The following is a 6,283-nucleotide window of genomic DNA, read 5'->3' as shown; positions in this document are numbered from 1 at the left end:
CAAATGGATTTATATGTAGCATTTATGGATCTGGAGAAGGCATATGATAGAGTTGATAGAGATGCTCTGTGGAAGGTATTAAGAATATATGGTGTGGGAGGAAAGTTGTTAGAAGCAGTGAAAAGTTTTTATCGAGGATGTAAGGCATGTGTACGTGTAGGAAGAGAGGAAAGTGATTGGTTCTCAGTGAATGTAGGTTTGCGGCAGGGGTGTGTGATGTCTCCATGGTTGTTTAATTTGTTTATGGATGGGGTTGTTAGGGAGGTAAATGCAAGAGTTTTGGAAAGAGGGGCAAGTATGAAGTCTGTTGGGGATGAGAGAGCTTGGGAAGTGAGTCAGTTGTTGTTCGCTGATGATACAGCGCTGGTGGCTGATTCATGTGAGAAACTGCAGAAGCTGGTGACTGAGTTTGGTAAAGTGTGTGGAAGAAGAAAGTTAAGAGTAAATGTGAATAAGAGCAAGGTTATTAGGTACAGTAGGGTTGAGGGTCAAGTCAATTGGGAGGTGAGTTTGAATGGAGAAAAACTGGAGGAAGTGAAGTGTTTTAGATATCTGGGAGTGGATCTGGCAGCGGATGGAACCATGGAAGCGGAAGTGGATCATAGGGTGGGGGAGGGGGCGAAAATTCTGGGAGCCTTGAAGAATGTGTGGAAGTCGAGAACATTATCTCGGAAAGCAAAAATGGGTATGTTTGAAGGAATAGTGGTTCCAACAATGTTGTATGGTTGCGAGGCGTGGGCTATGGATAGAGTTGTGCGCAGGAGGATGGATGTGCTGGAAATGAGATGTTTGAGGACAATGTGTGGTGTGAGGTGGTTTGATCGAGTAAGTAACGTAAGGGTAAGAGAGATGTGTGGAAATAAAAAGAGCGTGGTTGAGAGAGCAGAAGAGGGTGTTTTGAAATGGTTTGGGCACATGGAGAGAATGAGTGAGGAAAGATTGACCAAGAGGATATATGTGTCGGAGGTGGAGGGAACGAGGAGAAGAGGGAGACCAAATTGGAGGTGGAAAGATGGAGTGAAAAAGGATTTTGTGTGATCGGGGCCTGAACATGCAGGAGGGTGAAAGGAGGGCAAGGAATAGAGTGAATTGGAGCGATGTGGTATACAGGGGTTGACGTGCTGTCAGTGGATTGAATCAAGGCATGTGAAGCGTCTGGGGTAAACCATGGAAAGCTGTGTAGGTATGTATATTTGCGTGTGTGGACGTGTGTATGTACATGTGTATGGGGAGGGTTGGGCCATTTCTTTCGTCTGTTTCCTTGCGCTACCTCGCAAACGCGGGAGACAGCGACAAAGTATAAAAAAAAAAAAAAAAAAAAAAAAATAAATATATATATATATATATATATATATATATATATATATATATATATATACAGAAAAGAAGAAAGAATGTTGGGGTGAAGAGAGTGGTGAGAGTAAGTGAACTTAGGAAGGAGACTTGTGTGAGGAAGTACCAGGAGAGGCTGAGTACAGAATGGAAAAAGGTGAGAACAAAGGACATAAGGGGAGTGGGGGTTGGAATGGAATATATTCAGGGAAGCAGTGATGGCTTGCGCAAAAGATGCTTGTGGCATGAGAAATATGAGAGGTGGGCAGATTAGAAAGGGTAGTGAGTGGTGGGATGAAGAAGTAAGATTATTAGTGAAAGAGAAGAGAGGCATTTGGAGATGTATAAAAGAAAGAGGCAGGAGGTCAAGAGAAAGGTGCAAGAGGTGAAAAAGAGGGCAAATGAGAGTTGGGGTGAGAGAGTATCATTAAATTTTAGGGAGGATAAAAAGATGTTTTGGAAGGAGGTAAATAAAATGCGTAAGACAAGGGAACAAAGGGAACTTCAGTGAAGGGGGCTAATGGGGAGGTGATAACAAGTAGTGGTAATGTGAGAAGGAGATGGAGTGAGTATTTTGAAGGTTTGTTGAATGTGTTTGATGATAGAGTGGCAGATATAGGGTGTTTTGGTCGAGGAGGTGTGCAAAGTGAGAGGGTTAGGGAGAAAGCCAGCAAGGTAGTGGGTTTGGATGGATTGCAGTGGAATTTATTAAAAAAGGGGGTGACTGTATTGTTGACTGGTTGGTAAGGTTATTTAATGTATGTATGACTCATGGTGAGGTGCCTGAGGATTGGCGGAATGCTTGCATAGTGCCATTGTACAAAGGCAAAGAGGATAAAAGTGAGTGCTCAAATTACAGAGGTATAAGTTTGTTGAGTATTCCTGGGAAATTATATGGGAGGGTATTGATTGAGAGGGTGAAGGCACGTACAGAGCATCAAATTGGGGAAGAGCAGTGTGGTTTCGGAAATGGTAGAGTATGTGTGGATCAGGTGTTTGCTTTGAAGAATGTATGTGAGAAATACTTAGAAAAGCAAATGGATTTGTGTGTAGCATTTATGGATCTGGAGAAGGCATATGATAAGAGTTGATAGAGATGCTCTGTGGAAGGTATTAAGAGTATATGGAGTGGGGGCAAGATGTTAGAGGCAGTGAAAACTTTTTATCGAGGATGTAAGGCATGTGTACGTGTAGGAAGAGAGGAAAGTGATTGGTTCTCAGTGAATGTTGGTTTGCGGCAGGGGTGTGTGATGTCTCCATGGTGGTTTAATTTGTTTATGGATGGGTTTGTTAGGGAGGTGAATGCAAGAGTTTTGGAAAGAGGGGCAAGTATGCAGTCTGTTGTGGATGAGAGAGCTTGGGAAGTGAGTCAGTTGTTGTTCGCTGATGATACAGCGCTGGTGGCTGATTCATGTGAGAAACTGCAAAAGCTGGTGACTGAGTTTGGTAAATTGTGTGAAAGAAGAAAGCTGAGAGTAAATGTGAATAAGAGCAAGGTTATTAGGGATAGTAGGGTTGAGGGACAAGTCAATTGGGAGGTAAGTTTGAATGGAGAAAAACTGGAGGAAGTGAAGTGTTTTAGATATCTGGGAGTGGATTTGGCAGCGGATGGAACCATGGAAGCGGAAGCAAATCATAGGGTGGGGGAGGGGGCAAAAGTTCTGGGAGCGTTGAAGAATGTGTGGAAGTCGAGAACATTATCTCAGAAAGCAAAAATGGGTATGTTTGAAGGGATCGTGGTTCCGTCAATGTTATATGGTTGCAAGGCATAGGCTATAGATAGAGTTGTGTGGAGGAGGGTGGATGTGCTGGAAATGAGATGTTTGAGGACAATATGAGATGTGAGGTGGTTTGATTAAGTAATAATAGGGTGAGAGAGAGGTGTGGTAATAAAAAGAGTGTGGTTGAGAGAGTAGAAGAGGGTGTTTTGAAATGGTTCGGTCACATGGAGAGAATGAGTGAGGAAAGATTGACCAAGAGGATATATGTGTCAGAGAGGAGGGAACGAGGAGAAGTGGGAGACCAAATTGGAGGGGGAAGAATGGAGTGAAAACGATTCTGAGCAATTGGGGCCTGAACATGCAGAATGGTGAAATACGTGCATAGAATAGAATGGTTTGGAATGATGTGGTTTACTTCGGGTCAACTTGCTGTCAATGGACTGAACTAGGGCATGTGAAGTATCCGGAATAAACCATGGAGAGGCCTGTGGGACCTGGATAGGGAGCTGTGGTTTTGGTGCATTACACAACAGCTTGAGAATGAGTGTGAGTGGAAATAGCCTTTTTTCGTGTTTCCTGTGAGGTGGGATGGTACCGAGAATGAAGACAAACAAGCATGAATATGTATATATGTATATGAATATCCCTGGGGATAGGGGAGAAAGAATACTTCCCACGTATTCCCTGCGTGTCGTAGAAGGCGACTAAAAGGGGAGGGAGCAGGGGGCTGGAAATCCTCCCCTCTTATTATTTTTTTTTAATTTTCCAAAAGAAGGAATAGAGAAGGGGGCCAGGTGAGGATATTCCCTTAAAGGCCCAGTTCTCTGTTCTTAACGCTACTTCGGGAAATGGCGAATAGTTTGAAAGAAAAAAAAAAAAAAAGAAGTATATTTATATTTATTTTTTATTTATTTATATTTTACTTTGTCGCTGTCTCCCACATTAGCGAGGTAGCGCAAGGAAACAGATGAAAGAATGGCCCAACCTACCCACATACACGTCCACACACGCAAATATACATACCTATACATCTCAACGCATGCATATATATACACACACAGACATATACATATATACACATGTACATAATTCATACTGTCTGCCTTTATTCATTCCCATTGCTATCCCGCCACACATAAAATAACAACCCCCTCCCCCCTCATGTGTGCGAGGTAGTGCTAGGAAAAGACAACAAAGGCCACATTCGTTCACACTCAGTCTCTAGCTGTCATGTAATAATGCACTCAAACCACAGCTCCCTTTCCACATCCAGGCCCCACAGAACTTTCCATGGTTTACCCCAGACGCTTCACATGCCCTGTTCAATCCATTGACAGCACGTCAACTCCAGTATACCACATCGTTCCAATTCACTCTATTCCTTGCACGCCTTTCACCCTACTGCATGTTCAGGCCACGATCACTCAAAATCTTTTTCACTCCATCTTTCCACCTCCAATTTGGTCTCCCACTTCTCCTTGTTCCCTCCACCTCTGACACATATATCCTCTTGGTCAATCTTTCCTCACTTATTCTCTCCGTGTGACCAAACCATTTCAAAGCACCCTCTTCTGCTCTCTCAACCACACTCTTATTACCACACATCTCTCTTACCCTATTATTACTTACTCGATCAAACCACCTCACACCACATATTGTCCTCAAGCATCTCATTTGCATCCACCCTCCTCCGCACAACTCTATCCATAGCCACGCCTCGCAACCACATAATATTGTTGGAACCACTATTCCTTCAAACATACCCATTTTTGCTTTCCAAGATAATGTTCTTGACTTCCACATATTCTTCAACGCTCCCAGAATTTTCACCCCCTCCCCCACCCTATGATTCACTTCCGCTTCCATGGTTCCATCCGCTGCTAAATCCAAAATCTTTTCCACTCCTTCCTTCCAACTCCAATTTGTTCTCCTGCTTCTCCTTGCCCTCCACCTCTGACAAATATATTCTCTTTGTCAATCTTTCCCCACTCATTTTCTCCTTATGTCCAAATCATTTCAACACACCCTCTTCTGCTCTCTCAACCATACTTTATTTCCACACATCTCTCTCACCCTTTCATTACTTACTCGATCACACCACATATTGTCCCCAAACATTTCATTTCCAAGACATCTACCCTCCTCAGTACAACCTCATCTATAGCCTGAGCCTCTCAATCATATAACATTGTTGGAACTACTATTCCTTCAGACGTTCTCTCCTTCCACACTTTCTTCATCACTCCCAGAAACTTCATCCCCTCCCCCACCCTGTGACTCACTTCCGCTTCCATGGTTCCATTTGCTGCTAAGTCCACTCCCATGTATCTAAAACACTTAACTTCCTCCAGTTTTTCTCCATTCAAACTTAAATCCCAACATCCCCATTAACTTGTCCCTCAACCCTACTGAACCTGATAACCTTGCTCTTATTCACATTTACTTTCAACTTTCTCCTTTCACACACTTTTCCAAAGTCAGTCACCAACTTCTGTAGTATCTCACTCGAATCAGCCACTGGAGCTGTATTATTGGCGAACAACTGACTCACTTCCCAGGCCCTCTCATCCCCAACAGCCTGCATACTTTTCTCTCTCTCCAAAACTCTTGCATTTACCTCCATAACCACCCCATCCATAAACAAATTAAACAACCATGGGTACATCACACACTCTTGCTGCAGACCGACATTCACTGGGAATCAATCACTCTCCTCTCTTCCTACTCGTACACATGCTTTACATCCTTGGTAAAAACTTGTCACTGCTTATAGCAACTTGCCTCCCACATCATATACTCTTAAGACCTTCCACAAAGCATCTTTATCAACCCTATCATATGCCTTCTCCAGGTCCATAAATGCTACATACAGATCCATCTGTTTTTCTAAGTATTTCTGACATATATTCTTCAAAGCAAACACCTGATCCAGACATGTTCTACCACTTCTGAAACCACATTGCTCTTCCCGAATCTGATGCTCTGTGCATGCCTTCACCCTCTCAATCAGTACCCTCCCATGCAAACCTCCAGGAACACTCAACAAACTTATACCTCTGTAGTTTGAACACACCTTTATCCTTTTTGCCTTTGTATGAAGGAACTATGCGTGCATTCCACCAATCCTCAGGCACTTCACCATGGTCATCACATACATTGAATATCTTACCAACCAATCAACAACACAGTCATCCCCCTTTTGTAATAAATTCCACTGGAATACTATCTAA

Source organism: Panulirus ornatus, chromosome 20 (genome assembly GCF_036320965.1).
Source record: "Panulirus ornatus isolate Po-2019 chromosome 20, ASM3632096v1, whole genome shotgun sequence".
Lineage (NCBI taxonomy): Eukaryota > Metazoa > Arthropoda > Malacostraca > Decapoda > Palinuridae > Panulirus > Panulirus ornatus.
The sequence above is the reverse complement of the archived record's forward strand: the minus strand, read 5'-3'. Positions refer to the sequence as shown.